This window comes from Salvelinus fontinalis, chromosome 27, assembly GCF_029448725.1.
Source record: "Salvelinus fontinalis isolate EN_2023a chromosome 27, ASM2944872v1, whole genome shotgun sequence".
Lineage (NCBI taxonomy): Eukaryota > Metazoa > Chordata > Actinopteri > Salmoniformes > Salmonidae > Salvelinus > Salvelinus fontinalis.
Window position 1 is genome coordinate 38,734,340 of NC_074691.1, and position 12,665 is coordinate 38,747,004.

Genomic DNA, 12,665 nt, shown 5'->3' on the forward strand with positions numbered 1-12,665 from the left:
TCAGCAGGTAGTAGTCAGCAGGTAGTAGTCAGCAGTCAGCAGGTAGTAGTCAGCAGTCAGCAGGTAGTAGTCAGTAGTCAGCAGGTAGTAGTCAGCAGGTAGTAGTCAGTAGTCAGCAGGTAGTAGTCAGTAGTCAGCAGGTAGTAGTCAGCAGGTAGCAGGTAGTAGTCAGTAGTCAGCAGGTAGTAGTCAGCAGTCAGCAGGTAGTAGTCAGCAGGTAGCAGTCAGCAGGTAGCAGTCAACAGGTAGCAGTCAGCAGGTAGCAGTCAGCAGGTAGTAGTCAGCAGGTAGCAGTCAGCAGGTAGCATTCAGCAGGTAGTAGTCAGCAGGTAGTAGACAGCAGGTAGCAGTCAGCAGGTAGCAGTCAGCAGGTAGCATTCAGCAGGTAGTAGTCAGCAGGTAGCAGTCTGCAGGTAGCAGTCTGCAGGTAGCAGGTAGTAGTCAGCAGGTAGCAGTCAGCAGGTAGTAGTCAGCAGGTAGCAGGTAGCAGGTAGCAGTCAGCAGGTAGCAGGTAGCAGGTAGCAGGTAGTAGTCAGTAGTCAGCAGTCAGCAGTCAGCAGGTAGCAGGTAGTAGTCAGCAGGTAGCAGGTAGTAGTCAGCAGGTAGCAGGTAGAAGTCAGCAGGTAGCAGTCAGCAGGTAGCAGTCAGCAGGTAGCAGGTAGTAGTCAGCAGGTAGTAGTCAGCAGGTAGCAGTCAGCAGGTAGTAGTCAGCAGTCAGCAGGTAGTAGTCAGCAGGTAGTAGTCAGCAGGTAGCAGTCAGCAGGTAGTAGTCAGCAGGTAGTAGTCAGCAGGTAGTAGTCAGCAGGTAGCAGTCAGCAGGTAGTAGTCAGCAGGTAGCAGTCAGCAGGTAGTAGTCAGCAGTCAGCAGGTAGTAGTCAGTAGTCAGCAGGTACTAGTCAGCAGGTAGCAGGTAGTAGTCAGCAGGTAGCAGGTAGTAGTCAGCAGTCAGCAGGTAGTAGTCAGCAGGTAGCAGTCAGCAGGTAGCAGTCAGCAGGTAGCAGTCAGCAGGTAACAGTCAGCAGGTAGTAGTCAGCAGGTAGAAGTCAGCAGGTAGCAGGTAGTAGTCAGTAGTCAGCAGTCAACAGGTAGTAGTCAGCAGTCAGCAGGTAGTAGTCAGTAGTCAGCAGTCAACAGGTAGTAGTCAGCAGGTAGCAGTCAGCAGGTAGTAGTCAGCAGGTAGCAGTCAGCAGGTAGCAGTCAGCAGGTAGCAGTCAGCAGGTAGTAGTCAGCAGGTAGTAGTCAGCAGGTAGCAGGTAGTAGTCAGTAGTCAGCAGTCAACATTTAGTAGTCAGCAGTCAGCAGGTAGTAGTCAGTAGTCAGCAGTCAACAGGTAGTAGTCAGCAGGTAGTAGTCAGCAGGTAGTAGTCAGCAGGTAGCAGTCAGCAGGTAGCAGTCAGCAGGTAGCAGTCAGCAGGTAGTAGTCAGCAGGTAGTAGTCAGCAGGTAGCAGGTAGTAGTCAGCAGGCAGCAGGTAGTAGTCAGCAGGTAGCAGGTAGTAGTCAGCAGTCAGCAGGTAGCAGTCAGTAGTCAGCAGTCAGCAGGTAGCAGTCAGCAGGTAGTAGTCAGCAGGTAGCAGTCAGCAGGTAGCAGTCAGCAGGTAGCAGTCAGCAGGTAGTAGTCAGCAGGTAGCAGGTAGTAGTCAGCAGGTAGTAGTCAGCAGGTAGTAGTCAACAGGTAGTAGTCAGCAGGTAGCAGGTAGTAGTCAGCAGGTAGCAGTCAGCAGGTAGCAGTCAGCAGGTAGTAGTCAGCAGGTAGTAGTCAGTAGTCAGCAGGTAGTAGTCAGCAGGTAGCAGGTAGTAGTCAGCAGTCAGCAGGTAGCAGGTAGTAGTCAGCAGTCAGCAGGTAGTAGTCAGCAGTCAGCAGGTAGTAGTCAGTAGTCAGCAGGTAGTAGTCAGCAGGTAGCAGGTAGTAGTCAGCAGTCAGCAGGTAGCAGTCAGCAGGTAGCAGGTAGTAGTCAGCAGTCAGCAGGTAGTAGTCAGTAGTCAGCAGGTAGTAGTCAGCAGTCAGCAGGTAGTAGTCAGCAGGTAGTAGTCAGCAGGTAGTAGTCAGCAGGTAGTAGTCAGCAGTCAGCAGGTAGTAGTCAGCAGGTAGTAGTCAGCAGGTAGCAGGTAGTAGTCAGTAGTCAGCAGGTAGTAGTCAGCAGTCAGCAGGTAGTAGTCAGCAGATAGTAGTCAGCAGGTAGTAGTCAGCAGGTAGCAGGTAGTAGTCAGTAGTCAGCAGGTAGTAGTCAGCAGTCAGCAGGTAGTAGTCAGCAGGTAGTAGTCAGCAGGTAGTAGTCAGCAGGTAGCAGGTAGTAGTCAGTAGTCAGCAGGTAGTAGTCAGCAGTCAGCAGGTAGTAGTCAGCAGGTAGTAGTCAGCAGGTAGTAGTCAGCAGGTAGTAGTCAGCAGTCAGCAGGTAGCAGTCAGCAGGTAGTAGTCAGCAGGTAGCAGGTAGTAGTCAGTAGTCAGCAGGTAGTAGTCAGCAGGTAGCAGTCAGCAGTCAGCAGGTAGTAGTCAGCAGTCAGCAGGTAGTAGTCAGCAGGTAGCAGGTAGTAGTCAGTAGTCAGCAGGTAGTAGTCAGCAGGTAGCAGGTAGTAGTCAGCAGGTAGCAGGTAGTAGTCAGTAGTCAGCAGGTACTAGTCAGCAGGTAGCAGGTAGTAGTCAGCAGGTAGCAGGTAGTAGTCAGCAGGTAGCAGTCAGCAGGTAGTAGTCAGCAGTCAGCAGGTAGTAGTCAGCAGGTAGTAGTCAGCAGTCAGCAGGTAGTAGTCAGCAGGTAGTAGTCAGCAGTCAGCAGGTAGTTGTCAGCAGTCAGCAGGTAGTAGTCAGCAGTCAGCAGGTAGTAGTCAGCAGTCAGCAGGTAGTAGTCAGCAGTCAGCAGGTAGTAGTCAGCAGTCAGCAGGTAGTAGTCAGCAGTCAGCAGGTACTAGTCAGCAGGTAGCAGGTAGTAGTCAGCAGGTAGCAGGTAGTAGTCAGCAGGTAGTAGTCAGCAGGTAGTAGTCAGCAGGTAGTAGTCAGCAGGTAGTAGTCAGCAGGTAGTAGTCAGCAGTCAGCAGGTAGTAGTCAGCAGGTAGTAGTCAGCAGTCAGCAGGTAGCAGTCAGCAGGTAGTAGTCAGTAGTCAGCAGGTAGTAGTCAGCAGTCAGCAGGTAGTAGTCAGCAGTCAGCAGGTACTAGTCAGCAGGTAGCAGGTAGTAGTCAGCAGGTAGCAGGTAGTAGTCAGCAGGTAGTAGTCAGCAGGTAGTAGTCAGCAGTCAGCAGGTAGTAGTCAGCAGGTAGTAGTCAGCAGTCAGCAGGTAGTAGTCAGCAGTCAGCAGGTAGTAGTCAGTAGTCAGCAGGTAGTAGTCAGTAGTCAGCAGGTAGTAGTCAGCAGTCAGCAGGTAGTAGTCAGTAGTCAGCAGGTAGTAGTCAGCAGTCAGCAGGTAGTAGTCAGCAGGTAGTAGTCAGTAGTCAGCAGGTAGTAGTCAGCAGGTAGTAGTCAGCAGTCAGCAGGTAGTAGTCAGCAGGTAGTAGTCAGCAGTCAGCAGGTAGTAGTCAGCAGGTAGTAGTCAGCAGTCAGCAGGTAGTAGTCAGCAGTCAGCAGGTAGTAGTCAGTAGTCAGCAGGTAGTAGTCAGTAGTCAGCAGGTAGTAGTCAGTAGTCAGCAGGTAGTAGTCAGTAGTCAGCAGGTAGTAGTCAGTAGTCAGCAGGTAGTAGTCAGCAGGTAGCAGGTAGTAGTCAGTAGTCAGCAGGTAGTAGTCAGTAGTCAGCAGGTAGCAGGTAGTAGTCAGTAGTCAGCAGGTAGTAGTCAGTAGTCAGCAGGTAGTAGTCAGTAGTCAGCAGGTAGTAGTCAGCAGGTAGCAGGTAGTAGTCAGCAGTCAGCAGGTAGTAGTCAGTAGTCAGCAGGTAGTAGTCAGTAGTCAGCAGGTAGTAGTCAGTAGTCAGCAGGTAGTAGTCAGTAGTCAGCAGGTAGTAGTCAGCAGGTAGTAGTCAGTAGTCAGCAGGTAGTAGTCAGCAGGTAGTAGTCAGCAGTCAGCAGGTAGTAGTCAGCAGGTAGTAGTCAGCAGTCAGCAGGTAGTAGTCAGCAGTCAGCAGGTAGTAGTCAGTAGTCAGCAGGTAGTAGTCAGTAGTCAGCAGGTAGTAGTCAGTAGTCAGCAGGTAGTAGTCAGTAGTCAGCAGGTAGTAGTCAGCAGTCAGCAGGTAGTAGTCAGCAGGTAGCAGTCAGCAGTCAGCAGGTAGTAGTCAGCAGTCAGCAGGTAGTAGTCAGCAGGTAGCAGGTAGTAGTCAGCAGGTAGCAGTCAGCAGTCAGCAGGTAGTAGTCAGCAGGTAGTAGTCAGTAGTCAGCAGGTAGTAGTCAGTAGTCAGCAGGTAGTAGTCAGCAGTCAGCAGGTAGTAGTCAGCAGTCAGCAGGTAGTAGTCAGCAGGTAGCAGGTAGTAGTCAGCAGGTAGCAGTCAGCAGTCAGCAGGTAGTAGTCAGCAGGTAGTAGTCAGTAGTCAGCAGGTAGTAGTCAGCAGGTAGCAGTCAGCAGTCAGCAGGTAGTAGTCAGCAGTCAGCAGGTAGTAGTCAGCAGGTAGCAGGTAGTAGTCAGCAGTCAGCAGGTAGTAGTCAGCAGGTAGCAGGTAGTAGTCAGTAGTCAGCAGGTAGCAGGTAGTAGTCAGCAGGTAGCAGGTAGTAGTCAGCAGGTAGCAGGTAGTAGTCAGCAGTCAGCAGGTAGAAGTCAGCAGGTAGCAGTCAGCAGGTAGTAGTCAGCAGGTAGTAGTCAGCAGGTAGTAGTCAGCAGGTAGCAGGTAGTAGTCAGCAGGTAGCAGTCAGCAGGTAGCAGTCAACAGGTAGCAGGTAGTAGTCAGCAGGTAGCAGGTAGTAGTCAGTAGTCAGCAGGTAGCAGTCAACAGGTAGCAGTCAACAGGTAGCAGTCATGCATTATAGAGACTATAGTCTTGGATTTAGCCATAGCAGTCTTTCTGGGAAAACATCTATTAACACTGCATTTCATATGCCAACATTCCAACAAGCTCTCACAGATTCACTGCAGAATGTGACGTTTTTATGAACGTAAAATTGGTCACGTTTAGACATTGATTTAAAGTTAAGGGTTAAGTTTTAGGATAGAGTTAAAAAACAAATAAAAAACAAGTGCCTTGCATTGGCATTGAACATGCGACCCTCAGAGCCAAAGAGCAAATACGCCACCCCCGTCCACGACGCCCTAGCAAAACCCAAGCCTAGCTGATGGTAATAGTGCCATTTGCCTGTAGCAGCTGGTTTTGAAGGCATCTCGATGTCCTGAGGACCTTGCCGGACGTCAAATTTGGAAGTGAGTCTTGAGCGACCTGGCTGAACATGCAACCCTTTATCAATACGAATGAACCTGTTAGGTAATGAACAGTAAAGCAACTAACATCAACACGGCTCATTATGGCTGTGAATTTGCTGTTGATGCTACAAGGGGACAGAGAGAATTAGACACAAGAACAAACTTGAACATGAGGAAAATAATAGGAAACCCAGCACAGAATACAACCAATTAGCATGCAGTTCTGATCTCTGCTAGTGTGTACGTTGTTGGAGAATAACATTAAATTATGTTGTTGTTTTGTGTTCAATTACCACATCATGATGTTTTAATGCACAGTGTACTGCTGTGTTTATGAGTTCTCCTCTCTCTACACACACAAACAAACACAAAAGGCTCAAGCAGATACGCACACAGATACATGCAGGCAGGATACACGCACAAAGACACTGGGATCAACCTGTCCCCTGTAGACACAAAAACCTCTATCAAAACATGAGCTGGTGAGGAGAAAAATCCTCTTTTTACTCCATATCTTCTTTTTTTCTCTGTGTGCAGATTTGTCTGTCTAGTATACATGTATGCTCCAAGTCCAGTGAATATTTTCTGTCAGTTTTCCAAATGGCACCCTATTCCCTATATATAGGGCAACTGGTCAAAATGGCACCCTATTCCCTATATATAGGGCAACTGGTCAAAATGGCACCCTATTCCTTATATATAGGGCAACTGGTCAAAATGGCACCCTATTCCTTTTATAGGGCAACTGGTCAAAATGGCACCCTATTCCTTTTATAGGGCAACTGGTCAAAATGGCACCCTATTCCCTATATAGGGCAACTGGTCAAAATGGCACCCTATTCCCTATATATAGGGCAACTGGTCAAACGTAGTGCACTATTAATAGGTAATAGGGTGCAGTTTGTGATGCAATCTATGTCACGCAGGTCGATGAAATTCAAGGAAGCCATTCAAGACAAGATGATGAGATGGAAAGAGAGAAGGAGAAACAGAAAATGACACGGAAAGAGAGAAGGAGAAACAGAAGATGACACGGAAAGAGAGAAGGAGAACAGAAAATGACACGGAAAGAGAGAAGGAGAACAGAAAATGACACGGAAAGAGAGAAGGAGAAACAGAAGATGACATGGAAAGAGAGAAGGAGAAACAGAAGATGACATGGAAAGAGAGAAGGAGAAACAGAAGATGACATGGAAAGAGAGAAGGAGAAACAGAAGATGACATGGAAAGAGAGAAGGAGAACAGAAAATGACACAGAAAGAGAGAAGGAGAAACAGCAGATGACATGGAAAGAGAGAAGGAGAAACAGAAAATGACACGGAAAGAGAGAAGGAGAAACAGAAGATGACACGGAAAGAGAGAAGGAGAAACAGAAGATGACATGGAAAGAGAGAAGGAGAAACAGAAGATGACACGGAAAGAGAGAAGGAGAACAGAAAATGACACGGAAAGAGAGAAGGAGAAACAGAAGATGACATGGAAAGAGAGAAGGAGAAACAGAAAATGACACGGAAAGAGAGAAGGAGAAACAGAAGATGACATGGAAAGAGAGAAGGAGAAACAGAAGATGACATGGAAAGGAAATGGAAATCAGCTGGAAAGGAAATGGAAGTCCCCCAGCGTGTCAACAGCCACAGCGTCTATCTAAAGCCTAGTTCAGATACAACAGCCGACACGAGATAAAACTAGCTAATTTTAGAACGATGTGTTGTACTGTACACACTGACTGAAAACGATTCAGATCAGGAAGAAGAGACATGCGTTTCAGACCGTTTCCACAGTAACGGTTACTCTTTACAAGGACGTGATGAAACTTTGACACAAATTTGCCACTTGTTTTTAGCAATGTGTTGTAGTAAACGAGTTTCATGAAATACTTGCACCAGAAACAAGGCAAGCTAGGCTAGCAACATTCAGAATAAAAAGCTACGTGCAGAAAAAAAAGCGAACTAGCTCTTTGCTTGGCTAGCTAGCTAGCTGCTTGGCTGAACACAGAACATTAGCACACTGTTCTCCGATTAGCTAAATGGATCAGTCTCATCAAAAAAAAACTTTGCCGAAAAGATGTTGAATCTCACAGCCTGTATTGGCGACCCCGACGACAGATCGTACGTGTCTGAACTGGGCTTAACTCTCTCAGATCGTACGTGTCTGAACTGGGCTTAACTCTCTCAGATCGTACGTGTCTGAACTAGGCTTAACTCTCTCAGATCGTACGTATCTGAACTGGGCTTAACTCTCTCAGATCGTACGTGTCTGAACTGGGCTTAACTCTCTCAGATCGTACGTGTCTGAACTGGGCTTAACTCTCTCAGATCGTACGTGTCTGAACTGGGCTTAACTCTCTCAGATCGTACGTATCTGAACTGGGCTTAACTCTCTCAGATCGTACGTGTCTGAACTGGGCTTAACTCTCTCAGATCGTACGTGTCTGAACTGGGCTTAACTCTCTCAGATCGTACGTGTCTGAACTGGGCTTAACTCTCTCAGATCGTACGTGTCTGAACTGGGCTTAACTCTCTCAGATCGTACGTATCTGAACTGGGCTTAACTCTCTCATCATCTGCCTATAAAACAAAGGATGATATTCAGAGCAAAAAATGTCCCCAGTGCAGATGATTGTGTGTGTATTTGGCTCTCTACCTGTATAGATTGTATAGCGTACAGTACCAGTCAAAAGTTTGGACACACCTACTCATTGTTTCTTTATTTCTACATTGTAGAATAATAGTGCAGACATCAAAACTATGAAATAACACATATGGAGTCATGTACTGAACAAAAAAAAAGTATATTTTAGATTCTTCAAAGTAGCCACCCTTTGCCTTGATGACAGCTTTGTACACTCTTGGCATTCTCTCAACCAGCTTCATGAGGAATGCTTTTCCAACAGGCTTGAAGGAGTTCCCACATATGCTGAGCACTTGTTGGCTGCTTTTCCTTCACTCTGCTGTCCAACTCATTCTAAACCATCTCAATTTAGTTGAGGTCGGGGGATTGTAGAGGCCAGGTCATCTGATGCTACACTCCATCACTCCTTATTCTATATCTATATAGACTGTATACCTTATGTCTGCATATTATAAAATGCTACAGCTATTCTTGTTTTGTTGCAGAATGTACTTTCAATTTGAATATCAGCAAGAACTCTCATTGTGTTGCATTTTGTCCCTGGAGCCGGATTGGGGGAAAATATGACTATTTTAAAACATGTGGAGAATAAGAAATGTCTGCCTCTGCAGAATCTATCTAGCCCAGCTAATGAGACCTATTCCCAGACAGCAACCCCCCCCCCCCCCCCCCCCCCCCACACACACACACCCACACCCACACATACACACACACACACACACACACACAGACGTAGTACCAGACAGCTTACTCAATAGACGCAGCAATGCAGTGGGTACACCAGCCATTAATTCTAACGATACACCTTTGCACCCGTCAAGTTTACAGTGTGAGTTGGAACACCTCCTCCTCACCTCTCAGTTTTTCCTCTAGTATTAGGCCTAGTTGTTTCTCCAGGCTGGTCACGAGAAATAGCTGTCGATTTCCTGGACGGTTGAAATGGTCCTGAGGACATTAATATATGCCTTCGTCCGTTACCAAAAAAACAATGGCACAGCACTGGGCTCAAACTCACAGTGCTCAGAGCCAGAGCACTGTATTAGACCACTGCACCACGGCAGTTCATAATTCTCTAGCAAGCAGGGAGAGTACTTGATGATACTTAAAAAGGGGATTTTCACCCTGGCCCTGCCATGACATATAGTCATTACTATATTAACAACATTACATTTTTTTTATCATAAAAAAATAACAATTATCCAAACCACAAGCTAGAAATTATCACATTTTCATTTCACTGGTGGAATCAGGAAGTTTCGACTCCCTGTGTATTCGTCCGGTAGTCATAGCGAATGCCGTAACCGCTGGTTACAGGAGGCGTACCCACAAACAAATAATGGTGACCAACACACAGTAATCTCATAAATTCTGTAGTCAAGATTGTTTTGAAAGTGTTTGTTTGTCACTAATGTTTGTCATTATGCCCGTGTGGTGTTCTGTGCCTGGCTGTGCTAATTATAAACATGTGTGAAAATGTGTTACCTTTCACCCGTTCTACCTACAAGAAATTCAAGTGATTTGTTACCATCAATTTCTTCTACTTCACAACAAAATGGAAAATTCCCAATTAGAGGTAACCTAATGTTAGCTAGCTAACGTTACAGTCCTGTATTGAACTCTGAAAGACATCAACTAAATCATATCGCTATCTTTTGGTATACACACTGTCAATCGATTTAGCTTATGCCATGCTAGTCACTGCTGGACTGGTAGCTACCTTCAGCAGAGTCAACATGTTTGTCTGTTCGTTCTGTCTTTGACTGACGTTAGTTAACGTAAGCTGGCTAATATTACTCTTATTTGGTATCTCAATTTGGTAGCTATCTATTCCACCCTTGTCTGGAAAACACTAAAAATAGAATTGTCGATATAGCTAACTCACTCTCTGTTTGTGTGTTGGTAGCAATGATGAATGTATTTAAATCATCTATGGTTGGTTAGTTAGTTAACCAGCCAGTCTCAGCTGGCATGCAATCTTGCTGCCAATTTAGTGACACTAGTTTGGTAAAAAATAAGCTGACTATATTGAAATGTCCATGTTAGGTATGCTACTCTAGCCAGTCTAATAGAGATCAATACAATCAGTGGGGAGGTTAAATGGTGTATTGTGATGTGTTTTGTTGTAGGTGGTACTCTGCTTCCAACACCTAGCTCTGCACAAGGTGAAGGTAAATTGGCCAAAATATTTACAAGCTGACGGCAAAGATAGCTCCATTTACAGTAAGCATGGTATGAAGATGAATTGGGTAGTGTTTGTATGGTTTGTGTTATGAGGTTACAGGTGGTTAGAGGTAGCCTGAGGACCACAGAGTACCTTCCAGACCACGTCATCAATTTAGTCTACCCCTCTTCTCACCTTTTCTCTTTGTAAAACTCTGGTGTCATTCCACAGTGCCCTGCTGAAAAGTACCCCAAAGCGGGGTCATTTTGGTTACACAAGCATGAGGGAGCGGACACACCTTGTGGTTATGAAGCACTACGAGATTGTGGGGCAGAAACCAGCCAGGGACACTGAATGGTATAACATCAGAAACCAGCCAGGGACACTGAATGGTAATAACATCAGAAACCAGCCAGGGACACTGAATGGTAATAACATCAGAAACCAGCCAGGGACACTGAATGGTAATAACATCAGAAACCAGCCAGGGACACTGAATGGTAATAACATCAGAAACCAGCCAGGGACACTGAATGGTATAACATCAAGACTACAACAGTAATGACACAACATTACTTCTCTCTGCAAATTCTCAAAACACAAAATAAAGACACGTCGACAACATTCCCCTGCGAAGGGCTACTATTGACAAGAATGATCTGTCAAAAAGTCAGTGGGCTGAGGGAGGTTTAAAGACAGCACTTTAAGATGAAGAAGGGGTTTTTGGTTGTGCAGAGTTGTGCTTAGACAGTAAATGTGTTGGTGACATTTCTCCTCAACCTCCCATACTCAACAATTCATACTGTGTAAGAACTACCTTCCTAAGACTTTTCACACCTGCTTTAGCACACTTGTTTCGCTAGCTAGTTAGCTAAATTAGCGACTGAAAAATAATTAGATCCCCACTGTACACAGTAGTTTGTTAGTCAGTAATACACAATATGAGTTTCAGTAGTTACACTAAACTTAGCTAGTTGGCTTGCAGGAAAAATAACTTACCTAGCTACGGACCGTATTTGTAATCTACCCTCTCGGTGTTTGCATCGGCAGGAGCTGACCTTCTAACGTGAGCTAAATCCAACTCTTTGTTTGAAACTCTCTTCGCTATGTATTCCGGTTGAAACATGTTTGGTTGAATGTCACCATGTAGCTAATAGAAGCTCCATCGTCAAAATTGGTGTTGATGAGAGGAATCACTTGAAGCCATAGCATCTGGTCAGTTCTTTTCTGTTTTGCCCGAAGGATTGTTGTTAGTGTCCGTCTCCTTTTTCAAGAAAGTCTGCCTTGGGGGAGGGACGTGGGCCAGAGCACGAAGCACCGCCCAACACAAGTTGTAGTCTTTCAGAGACTGGAAGACATGTGTCTGCTTGTATATTTAACAATGAATCTGCAGATAGGAACATAGCTGAAAGACATCCAATGGCCCTATTGAACAAGGACAGCCATATCTACACCCACACAAAAAAAACATATAGTATAACATAGAGGCTTCGTGAAATACCACAATGCACTGGAAGATCTGCCTTCCTCCTAAGGGAATTTACGTGTGAAACATCTGGCTGTCCTAGAAATGCCTCAGACCTGATGAAAACAGGCCACATTCCCCCAGGGTGACATTGTTGTTTTGTTTTAAGCCTTCCCCAAACCATAGCCCTAACCTTAATCACCCGGAATTAATACCTAAACTTAACCCTTTGAGTTGTTTACGATTTAACCCTTTAACCACTCGGAATTAACCCTGAATTAACCCTGTTCAATTCTACTATGTGTAACTTCAGTGTACAACCCCTGCTCTCTCTGTCTCTCTCTGTCTCTCATTCTCCGTCTCTCTGTCTCTCATTCTCCGTCTCTCTGTCTCTCATTCTCCGTCTCTCTGTCTCTCATTCTCCGTCTCTCTGTCTCTCATTCTCCGTCTCTCTGTCTCTCTGTCTCTCATTCTCCCTCTCTCTGTCTCTCTGTCTCTCATTCTCCGTCTCTCTGTCTCTCATTCTCCGTCTCTCTGTCTCTCATTCTCCGTCTCTCTGTCTCTCATTCTCCGTCTCTCTGTCTCTCATTCTCCGTCTCTCTGTCTCTCTGTCTCTCATTCTCCCTCTCTCTGTCTCTCTGTCTCTCATTCTCCGTCTCTCTGTCTCTCATTCTCCGTCTCTCTGTCTCTCATTCTCCGTCTCTTTGTCTCTCATTCTCCGTCTCTCTGTCTCTCATTCTCCGTCTCTCTGTCTCTCATTCTCTGTCTCTCTGTCTCTCATTCTCCGTCTCTCTGTCTCTCATTCTCCGTCTCTCTGTCTCTCATTCTCCGTCTCTCTGTCTCTCATTCTCCGTCTCTCTGTCTCTCATTCTCCGTCTCTATGTCTCTCATTCTCCGTCTCTCTGTCTCTCATTCTCCGTCTCTCTGTCTCTCATTCTCCGTCTCTTTGTCTCTCATTCTCCGTCTCTCTGTCTCTCATTCTCCGTCTCTTTGTCTCTCATTCTCCGTCTCTTTGTCTCTCATTCTCCGTCTCTCTGTCTATCATTCTCCGTCTCTCTGTCTCTCATTCTCCGTCTCTCTGTCTATCATTCTCCGTCTCAATTCAATTCAAGGGGCTTTATTGGCATGGAAAACATGTGTTA

General features: G+C 46.0%; 1 long non-coding RNA gene across 2 annotated transcripts in view; it reads right to left on the reverse strand.

Annotated features, from left to right (window-relative positions):
• LOC129825546 (uncharacterized) overlaps nt 1-11,323 on the reverse strand; it is a 48,545-nt gene extending 37,222 nt beyond the window's left edge. For both annotated transcript variants that reach the window (XR_008754905.1, XR_008754904.1), the window contains exon 1: nt 11,058-11,323. This is a non-coding gene — a long non-coding RNA (uncharacterized LOC129825546). The remainder of the gene's footprint in view (nt 1-11,057) is intronic.
• Nucleotides 11,324-12,665: the final 1,342 nt, after the last annotated feature.